Source organism: Mustelus asterias, chromosome 18 (genome assembly GCF_964213995.1).
Source record: "Mustelus asterias chromosome 18, sMusAst1.hap1.1, whole genome shotgun sequence".
Classification (NCBI taxonomy): domain Eukaryota; kingdom Metazoa; phylum Chordata; class Chondrichthyes; order Carcharhiniformes; family Triakidae; genus Mustelus; species Mustelus asterias.
In genome coordinates this window covers 39,064,731-39,076,481 of record NC_135818.1, presented here as the reverse complement: position 1 = coordinate 39,076,481, position 11,751 = coordinate 39,064,731, and the positions used below count along the sequence as shown (strand labels likewise).

The 11,751-nt window shown below is 41.7% G+C and overlaps 1 pseudogene; it reads left to right on the top strand.

Annotated features, from left to right (window-relative positions):
* Window positions 1-8,824: 8,824 nt before the first annotated feature.
* LOC144506819 (DNA-directed RNA polymerase II subunit RPB4 pseudogene) lies at window positions 8,825-9,244 on the top strand (annotated as a pseudogene).
* Window positions 9,245-11,751: the final 2,507 nt, after the last annotated feature.

Genomic DNA, 11,751 nt, shown 5'->3' with positions numbered 1-11,751 from the left:
AAAAGTATATCTTTTTGGGAACCCCAGCACACTACCTGAACTGCACCAACAGGTGTTTTGCAGAGCAAGTAGCTGACTGTGAATGAAGCAAAACTATCTGATGGAGTGTAAAATAAACAAACCCTGCAAAAAGGAAATGAAATAAGGTTGGAAAATGTTTGCTCCAAAGCTGAATTAAAAAATATGAAACAAAATTCAAGCTGAGTGTACAGGTGGGATTTTCCGGCCACGCTCTCAGCGAAAGCGGAAAATCCCGTCTGAGTTCAAGGGACCTTTCCATGGTCCGCCTCTTGCCCATGACAATTCCTGTGGCGAGTGGAATGGGAAAATTCTCCCCTATATCTTTGAAAATGGATGATAAATTAAAGTCTTCAATGAACCAAACTGGTCGAGATCTCAACAAACAAATCTCTAAGGTGCAATCAAGTACCAGAAGAAAGCAACAATGCTGAATTCCATTGTTTGCAAATCGAAGAGGACGCTGGGAAAACATAACCAGAAACACAGGTTGGTGCAACAGCAGGTGGAAAATGCACTCAACAAAGTTGCATCGTTGAAGGAACTGAAGAAGCGATTGGCAGATCAGACTCAGAAACATTCCAAGGGAAGCCAAGAGATACAAGACTGAAAATAGAGCTCTATCAAGACTGATAGAGCTGAATAAAATGGTTTAACATTTGGAAGAAAACTTGGGAAAACATTACATGGCACATTTTCTCATTTCACCTGCCAAGGGAATCTTAGCAGGCGAGGGTGGACCATGGAAAGGCCCATTGACCTTGGGTGGGATTTTCCAGTTTCGGAGGGAGCATGGTCAGAAAATCATGCCCTACATTTCCAAAGGTATATACAAAGAGATGAACATTCAGAATCTTGACTGGCAAGAACAAGTAGAACTTTCCACAAAAGAGCATGAAGTGCCTCAGAAACAATTGACAGAAGTGCAATTTCAGAATGTGAGCTGGAAGGATAGCACAGTGGAATTATACTTTGCTAAAGAAAAACTGATCAGCTTAGAGAGCCAACTTTCACATACGAAAGAGGAGTTTGTAAAATAAAAAATGAGAACTGATGAGAACACTGGAATATTATTCACAGGAAATCGAACACTTGAAAGAGGACTTGAAACACTTAAATGATGAACTTGCAGAAGCACATTGAGCAAAGATAGATCTTCAATTATAACTTGATGAACCTCAAGCATCAGAAGTCTCAAGGATGCATCGAGCAAAATGCCTGCAACTGGAGAAAGAAATGCTGATGCATCAGAACAGTTGCTTGAAATCAGAATTAACAACCATAACTGATTAACTGCTTGAACTTTGCTCCAATCTGAATAAAATGAAGGTTGCGATATGCAATACGGAAGAGCAAATCCAAACCTTGAACATCCTACAGCACACAGCTGGGGGATGTTGTCAGGGCCCAGAGCATTTGCTAAGTACTGTGTCTTCATTTGTTTCTTAATGTCACATGGATTGAATCAAACTGGCTGAAGACTGGCATCTGTGATGCTGGGAACGTTAGGATCATCCACTCATATAAGAATATGATGCTGGGGATCTCAATGGAAAATCAAGATGGATCACCCACTTAGATATTTCGGGCTGAAGATGGTTTCAAATGTTTCAGCATGATCTTTCACACTGACATGCTGAGCTCCCTCATCATTGACGACAGGGATGTTTATAGAGCCTCCTCCTCCAATTAGTTGTTTAATTGCTCACCACCAGTCACGGATGTAGCAGGATAGCAGAGCTTTGATTTGATCCATTGGTTGTGGAATTGCTTTACTCTGTCTATTACATGTTACCTTTACTTACACCATTTAGCATGCATATAGCATTGTAGCATCAACAAGTTAGCACCTCATTTTTAGGTTTGCCTGCTTTTGCTTCTTACATGCTCTCCTGCACCTCCATTGAATCAGAGTTGATCCTGACTTGATGGTAATGACAGAGTTAAAGATAAACCAGACCATAATGTTACTGACTGTGGTTGAATAGATTCTGCTATTCCTGATGGTCCACAGTGCCTCATTAATGTCCAGTTTTGAGCTGCTATCTCTATCCTGCATCTGTCCCATTTAGCACTGTGATTGTGCCACACCATCCAATGGAAAGTATTGTCAGTATGAAGACAGTACTTTGTCTCCACAGCACTGTGTGATGGTCATTCCCACTAATACTGTCACAGGCAGATGCCTCTGTGATAAATAGGTTGGTCAGGGATAGGTCAAGTGTTTTTTACCCTTTTGCTAGTTCCCTCAGCACTTTCCTCAGGCTTTGTCTGACAAATATATCCTCCACAGTTCAGCCAGCTCAGTCAGTAGAGATGTTATCAAATCACACTTGGGAAGGGACAATGAAGGTCCCCACCCAGATTGTATTCTGTGCCCTTGTAACCTTCAGTGCTTCTTTCAAGTGGTGTTCAAATAGAAGAGTACCGATTTCGCAACTGAGGGAGGGCAGGAGCTTGTAATCAGCAGGATATTTCCTTGGCCATGTTTGACCTGATGTCATGAGACTTCACAGGTCTGGAGTCAATGTTGAAGACTTCTAGGGCTATTCCCTCGCAAGTGTATACCACTGTGCCACCACCACCTTTGGTGGGTGTGTGAGAGAGGGATGTGTCACCCAGGGATGGTGATGAAGCAGTCTGAGAACTGGAGTACGTTACGAGGCTGTTGTTTGATGAGACTGTAGGACAGCTTTCCCAATTTTGGCACAAGTCTCTTAGATGATAGTAAAAAAGACTTTGCAGGGTAGGCCTTTGCTGTTTTCATTGTGCGTGTGGCCCATTCAGTTTTATTCTTATTAAGCTTTTCTGCAGTATTTTGATACAACTGAATGGTTTGCTCAGCCATTTTAGAGGGCTGTTAAGAGTCAACTGTATTTCATGCATCTGGAATCAAATGTAGGCCAGGCCCGGTAAGGATGATGTATTTCCCTTCCTACCCCGGATAGGCTTTTACAACAATCCAGTAGTTTCATGGTCACCATTGCTGAGATTTGTTTTTTATTCCAGATTTATTAACTAGCTGAATTTAAATTCTAATAGTGGCCAGGATTTGAACTTGTATCCGTTGAATAGCAGACCAGGCACTGGATTACTAGTCCAGCACAGTTACCATTATGCTACCATTCCCACATGTTAATACTCATGTCATTCATTACCTTGTTAAGTTAGCTTATTACATAAATGCATGATGATGTTGTTGTTACAACATACTCCTATCAAACAAATGGCAGGAATGCCTGGGGAGAGATGAGGGTCTCTGGCTCCAACAGTTCCAACAATGTAGCATTCTCTAAAATATAGGTCTGGTCCTCAATTTCTTAAATTCATTTTCACCTCAATGCCATTAACTTTTATTGTAATAATTGACCTATATCACCACATGCAAGTTCAGGTTAATTAGAAGCATTACATGGCTTTGTTGGGATGTTTTGCCTTATTGATTGCAAAAGTTCATATCTAATTACTTTCACCCACGCCTTTCTGTCCTGGCTTGTGCTTGTTGGGGTCAATTAATTATAATTGACATTGATGGTTTCTGTTGCAGCTAGAAAATTATTCATTTCAACAGTGCTAATTTGAAATATTATTCCTATTATATGTGCTACAAAGGTGGTAAAATCAGAATCAGTTAATATTTGTGTACTTATTTCTAAGAGGTAATTACGGCTTTTCAGAGGTGCAACACTGATGTTAATGTGAACGCTAAAGACTGCCTTGCAGAAAGTTATATGTTTATACATTGATTTTAATTCAATTTTTATTTGTGCTGAGGTTCTATCTGTCTCTGGTAATGGACAGGTGGGTCTGGCTGCAGAACGCTCCAAGCATTTGGAATGTGTGCACCATCTATCCTTCGTGGAAATCTTTGTGTCGAAAAACACCTTTGTTCACAAGTCCATCAGGCCGTGGCCTGCATGTAAGGTCCCTAAGACAGGGAAAAGTGATAGTCGATCCTGCAGGATGGTTCCCTAAGTGGACTGTCGAAATCACTTGGCAGAACACCTTATCACCAGAACCTTCAAACAAGCACCAAGCCAGGGCCTGGCTGGTGGTGAGAAAGGCCATTTCTGTCAGAGCTTCCTACATGACTGGAGTCTCACCTCTTTCCAAGTTCCCCTTGTGATATTGTTGTCCATCTCCCGAGGCAATTGAGCAGGGAACAGAAACGTTGAATTTTATTGTAATTTTTGTAATTTTCAATTTTATACTCTGCAGATTGTGACACAGATCACACACTTGAATGTTGCAAAATAAGGCTTACATTAAAGAAATTTCATTAGACCAAATGAAATTGTTGTCATCTCTTACTATCAAAACACAAAAGACCAAAATGGCACTTTCAATTTACTGCAAATCCACTTTCCCTGAAGTTGATGCAACATGAAATATACTCAGAACTTACATGGACATTTGGCTTATGATAAAAAGACAGCACAGGATAAAGATTGGTTTACAGTATACTCTGAGAAAATGTTTCTCGTTCTTGAAGCAAAATGCACAGCATAGTTCTACCATGGAATAAATCCCTCTATTATGACACGCGGATCTTAGAGCAGCCAACAGCAAATTGCAATGAACAGCAAGAAAATGTGTTCAACCATATTGGTTAGATTTGTGAAAGAACATAAAATGTCTTGTGAAAATGAAAGCTTAAGATGGAATAAAGAAAGCAATAGATCCTTCAACCAAGATTTTACCAACTAAGTTAAGCAATGAAAATATTTTCACTGACAGAGACAAACACTTGCAACTCTGGGTCAAATATTATCATGAACTTTATTCACATGGAACTGCTGTCTCTGAAATAGCATTAAATACGATTCCTATGTGCTCGACTATCAAGCAGCTTAATGTAGAGCAATCCATAATTGAGCTTGGAAAGGTAATCATCACTCTAACATCAGGAAAAATAGAAACATAGAAACATAGAAAAATTACAGCACAATACAGGTCCTTCAGCCCATAAAGTTGTGCCGAACATGTCCCTACCTTAGAGATTACTAGGTTTACCTAGTAGAAACATAGAAAAATAGAAAAATAGAAAGATGGAGGGAAAGATGGGGTTCCAATTGAAGTACTGATGAGGGTGACAGCATGTGCCTAAGCATCTTCACAATGCCTTATGTGGCCAAACGGGCCATCTAAAATGGCGATGTGTAAAGCACTCTGGGACAATTGGGCCAGAACTAAAACGACAGGCTGCAGCCTAAAAGACAGAGATAAACTGGCTGCAACCCAGATGAGTGAATACACAGGATATGGGTCATCTCCAGGACAGAGACTTCCTGGTCAAACTGGGTTGTTTTCCAGACATAAGGGCGCCGTAACCCCTTCTTGGGAGGGAGGTGTGAATCCTACGTGCCCCAGCACCTGCAGACATGGCCGTTGGGGACACACCCAGAAATTGGTGTGGCAGCACCCCGATTGGACTTTATCGATCAAGGTGATCAAGGCCTGATCGATTGATTGGCAATGGCCAAAAGGAGCGCGAAACCCAACGGGGTATAAAGGGTGCTGCACAACCAAGAATCTCTCAAGTTCGTGACCCCACGAACGAGCTACAACAACAGTGACCATCGCCAGCGACGGCCAGCACGAGGAGAGCCACCACACCCAAGAAGGAAGGAAGACCAGAGCCAGAGTGTCAGACCAGACCAAAGGACCAGACTACGCAGAGGACGACCGAGACCGAGTGTCAGTGTGGTCTCTATATCAGTAGACCAAAACAGATAAAGGCCAATATCTGCTTGGGTACTTGCCAGTCACGCAAAGTTAAGTCAAGGTCTTGTATTGGACTAAAACTCTAGTATTTTTCTGTAAGATTAAGTTATTGTTGGTTGGGTGGGTGATTATTGATTGTGTGTCTTAAATAAATATTGATTGAACTAACCAGACATCTACTCGCAGTTATTTGTCCACCGTATAAGGGTTAAAACAGATTGTGCAGCAGGCACAACATTTACTTGTTTCATAAGACATCGAAGATGCCAGCCTCATGTTGTTGTACAAAAGCAAAGGAGCAATTGCACCAACTATGGGGAATCTGTTTTCTTAATGCTGGTGGTAAAGCATTACAAGATTTTAAATATTTGTTTAATTTATCTTCCCACAGTGTCAGTGTGGTCTCTATATCAGTAGACCAAAACTCAACGAGGACTTAACACTATTTGCAAGGGAAACCCATTTTATATAACCTTCATAGATTGTAATAAGGTTTTTAATCTTGTCATCATAAAGGCTCTTTGCTGGTTGGTGGAATAAGGTGGTTGCATCCCCCCCACCCCAGTTCTCATCAGTCAGCTTTGATTCTTTTATGAAGGGATCAAAGTTCCAAATCAGTACAATGGAAATTAATCGCATAGTTTTGAAATCTGCTGCAGTGTCAAACATGAATCTACTTAGCACTCATACAGTTTGGTATAGTTTTCTCTCTGCTCTTTCACTATGGTTTCATATTTCACCCCCAAAGTGTATTACTGTACACAAGATCAGGTAGAAACTCTCTGATACTGCATGCTTAAGACCAAAACTAAAATCACATATCTGTTGATTTTTAAAATTCATTCAAGGGATGTGGGTGTCGCTAGCTTGGCTGGAATACATTTCCCATCCTTAATTTCCCTTGAGAAGGCAGTGGTGGGCTGCCTTCTTGAACCGTTGCAGTCCAGTGCTGTTAGGGAGGGAGATCCAGGATTTTGGTCCAGCGACAGTGAAGGAGCAGTAATATATTTCCAAGTCAGGATGGTGGGTTACTTGGAAGGGAACTTCCAAGTGGTGGTGTTTCCGTGTGTCTGCTGCACTTGTCCTTCTAGATGGTAGTGGTTGTGGGTTTGGAAGGTGCTGTTTAAGAAGACTCAGTGATTTCCTGCAGCACATCTTGTAGATGGTACAGATGGCTGCTACTGTGCATGGGTGGTGGAGGGATTGAATATTTATGGAAGGGATGCCAATTAAGTGGGCTGCTTTGTCCTGGATGGTGTCAAGCTTCTTCAGTGTTGTTGGAGCTGCACTCATCCAGGCAAGTGCAGACTAGTCCATCACACTCCTGACATGTGCCTTGTAGATGGTGAATGGGAACTATGAGGTGAGTTACTCACAGCAGGATTCCTAGCCTCTGACCTGCTCTTGTAGCCACAGTATTTATATGACTAGTTCAGTTGAGTTTCTGGTCAAGAGCAGCCCCTAGGATGATGATAGTGCGGGATTCAGTGATGGCAATGCCATTCAATATCAAGGGGCGATGGTTAGATTCTCTCTTGTTGGAGATAGTCATTGCCTGACACTTGTGTGGCATGAATGCCACTTACCATTGTCAATCTAAGCCTGGATGTTGTTCAAGACTTGTTGCAATTGGACATGAACTGCTTCAGTATCTGAGGAGTCTTGAATTGAGTGACATCCTACAGTGATGTCTTGCAGTGATGTCCTGGAGCTGAGATGATTGACCTCTAACAACTACAACAACCTTCCTTTGTAATAGGTATAACTCATCCAACAGAGAGCTTTCCCTGATCCCTGTGACTCCAAGTTTAGCTAGAGCTCCTTGATGCCATACTCGGTCAAATGCTGTCTTGATATCAAAGGCAGTCAGTCTCACCTCACCTCTGGAGTTCAGTTCTTTTGTCTATGTTTGAACCAAGACTGTAATGAGGTAAGGAGCTGAGTGATTCTGGAGGAATAAAAACTGAGGATCAGTGAGCAGGTTATTGCTGAGTAAGTGTCATTTGATTGCACTGTTAATGACTCCTTCCACCATTTTACTGATGATCGAGAACATACTGATGGAACAGTAATTGGCTGGGTTGGATTTGTCCTGTTTCTTGTGTACAGAGCAAGAAGTTTAACAACACCAGGTTAAAGTCCAACAGGTTTATTTGGTAGCAAAAGCCACACAAGCTTTCGGAGCTCCAAGCCCCTTCTTCAGGTGAGTGTGAATTCTGTTCACAAACAGGGCATATAAAGACACAGACTCAATTTACATGAATAATGGTTGGAATGCGAATACTTATAGCTAATCAAGTCTTTAAGATACAAAGAACGTGAGTGGAGAGAGCATCAAGACAGGCTAAATTGAGTCTGTAAATTGAGTAAATTTTCCATATTGCTGGGTAGATGCCAGTGTTGTAACTATACTGGAACAACTTGGCTAGTTCTGGATCACAAGTGTTGTAACTATACTGGAACAACTTGGCAAGTTCTGGATCACAAGTCTTCAGTGCTATTACTTAACTTATTTCCATTAACAATGGAGGGCTTGTAGATAGTGAAGTTCAATTTAAACAACTTTGCAATAGCATTGCAATAGCTTGCAATGAGTTTGGACAGACCTTCAGTGTAAGGAAGTATGTGATTATGTGTTAATAATACTAGAAATTTCAATAGCTGAGATTATATCACAAATTATACACAACACTTCAATGTGATTGGCTGCTTAACATTCTTTATAACATCACTGTGATTGGACATGTGGAGATTCCGTGACTTGGCCTCATATTCAATCTAACTTCAGGAAGGGGAAAATCTACACCACAGAGATACTACCTAGGAACTTTATTAGGTAACTTGGATTTAGCTGATGAATGGAAAAGCAGTGACCACATTTTGACCAATTAACTAAGCATTTGGAAGAATAGCAAAATGACATTGAGCATTAGGAGTCTCCTAAGCATATGTCTGGTCATGCTGCTGGATGGCTGTGAGACCTAGAACACCTGCAGCTGGCATGAGTGAAGATTGACTCTTTGCAAAGACCTACGCTAAATTCTAAATGTTAAGTGGACAAGGACAGAGTTCTTGTTACCAAATGGCGGCCTGCAGGAGTGAAGCCCGGGTTGGGGATATGGAGGAGGACGTTTCCCAGCTGGTGTTTCACAAACAATTTGAAGCACAGAGAACCTGTTGAACTTTGAGGTGCACATGTTGCTGCAGCACAGGAAGCAACAGAACGAGACTGCAGAGGATGAACAAGAGCTCTCTGAAATCTTCATGAAAACATTAAACTACACAGCCAGATTCAGCTGCTTCAAAAACAGAGAGCATCACCAGTGTCAGGAGTCTGCTGCTCCAGAAAAAATTGCACAAATTTGAGCTGGCCAGTCTGGTCAACCTGTGTCCTGAAATGGCTGACAAGACCAAAGCTCTCATTCTCAGCTTGGAAGGTTGATTTGAGGATGAGGAGTTCCAGCAGATCCTTGATGATATTCAGATCAAACAAAGCTTTTAGTATTACATCAGCTTCTTCTTTGCCAATTATCTCCCTGCTGCTCTTCAGCTGAACATTGGTGCTGATGATTCCCATTGCCATGGACTAAGTGAAGGTGAAGAGGCAATTGGCTGAAGCTCAACCAAGCTGGTGACAACACAGAAAGTGAAACTTTTGGATTAGTTTTAGATGAATCAATCAGTAGCACAGCTCATGAGATCCAGATATAAAATACACTCTGGAATCACCAGAAGGAAAAATCATCATTTTTTCATTCAGATATCAAATGCTGGATATTTCGTATGTCAAAATTTTCTTCACTTTTGACAAAGTGAAGTCCTGTAACTAACCCTCATGGGACTTTATCTCCTTACTGTTTTATTAAAGTGAGTTTTAAAAAGTTTAAAGTTTATTTATTAGTGTCACATGTAGGCTTACAATAACACGGCAATGAAGTTACTGTGAAAATCCCTTAGTTGTCACACTCCGGTGCCTGTTCGGCTATACTAAAGGAAAATCTAGAATGGCCAATGCACCTAACCAGCACATCTTTTGGACTGTGGGAGGAAACCAGAGCACCTGGAAGAAACCCACGCAGACACGAGGAGAATGTGCAGACTCCGCACAGACAGTAACCCAAGCTGGAATCAAACCCAGGTCATTGGCACTGTGAGGCAGCAATGCTGAGGATGCACATGCCAAAAACAAATACTTGAGGAAACTTAAGTTGAAAATCTGACAACTTTTCCCAGACATAGGTCCCTTTGATGGCTCAGTTATTTATAGCAGAGGGAAAATGGTCATATTCTAAATGATCTTTTGTATGAAGATGCTTTAAGATCACTCGGCTCAGTTTTAAAGCTATTTCCAAGAGGAGTCGAAAACTTTTAACATCTTTGCTATCAACTGAGAAGATTATCACCATCTTCCCAGTTGATAGCAAAGATGTTACATTGAGGGACTATGCTGCATTCGGAATGCAAAGAGTTGGAAGAGAGGTGGTTGAGAGAGACAAGAAAAGAAAGCAATGAGGAAAGTATGTCTGGCTTCATTATGTGGTTCTGTAATTTGCATTCACACCATTTGTGGCCAGGATTGTTGTTCCTGAATTAGATTCTTCAGCCACTGATGATATTGCAGCATGGTTGAGTAACTGAATTGTTTTAGTGCTTACATCATTGCCTTTCAAGATGGATGGTTGCTATATCATTTTGATGCAGAGTTTTATTGGTTGAACTCAAAGAAGTGGAAAACTCATGTATAACCTATGAGCAAGAACACCTTTGGAATGCTACATCCATCCTCTCACCATAACTGTAGAAGTATAGAGAGTGAGACATTGGAAAAGATGAACAGCAGGGGTAAATAAATAATTAATGGGATATCATGGAATCATAGAATCCCTACAATGCAGAAGGAGGCCATTCGGCCCATCAAGTCTGCAATGACCACAATCCCACCCAGACCCTATTCCCACAACCCCACATATTTACCCTGTTAATCCCCCTAACACTGGGATCAATTTAGCATAGCCAATCAACCTAACCCGCACATACTTGGACTGTGGGAGGAAACTGGAGCACCCGGAGAAAACCCACGCAGACATGGGGAGAATTTGCAAACTCCTCACAGACAGTGACCTGAGGCCGGAATTGAACCTGAGTCCCAAGCGCTGTGAGGCAGCAGTGCTAACACTGTGCCCACTGTGTTCCTGTAAAATTCTCAATGTTGCACAATGCTGTTAAAGTAAAATTTGTACTTTCCGGTCTGTTCAATAGTTGTGATGGGATCACCTATGGGGTGCACACAAACTTAGAAAGAACAAAGAAAATTACAGCACAGGGACAGGCCCTTCGGCCCTCCAAGCCTGCACTCAGAATGCAAAGAGTTGGAAGAGAGGTGGTTGAGAGAGACAAGAAAAGAAAGCAATGAGGAAAGTATGTCTGGCTTCATTATGTGGTTCTGTAATTTGCATTCACACCACTTGTGGACAGGATTGTTGTTCCTGAGTTAGATTCTTCAGCCACTGATGATATTGCAGCATGGTTGAGTAAATGAATTGCTTTAGTGCTTACATCATTGCCTTTCAAGATGGATGGTTGCTATATCATTTTGATATAGCATGTTGCCCGACTGAACCTTACGGGTTCATATCCATCTCTTCCCATCCTATTCATGTATTTGTCAAGGCACTCCTTAAAAGTCACTATTTGTATCTGCTTCAAACAGATACAGGCAGCAAGTTCCAGGCACCCACCTGGAACTGTGTGTAAAAAACTTGCCTCGTACATCTCCTTTAAACCTTGCCTCTCGCACCTTAAACCTGTGCCCCCCAAGTAATTGACTCTTCCACCCTGGGAAAAATCTTCTGACTATTCACTCTGTCCATGCCCCTCCTAATCTTATAGACTTCTATCAGGTCTCCCCTCAACCTCCATCGTTCCAGTGAGAACGAACCAAGTTTCTCCAACCTCTCCTCATAGCTAATGCCCTCCATACCAGGCAACATCCTGATAAAGCTTTTCTGC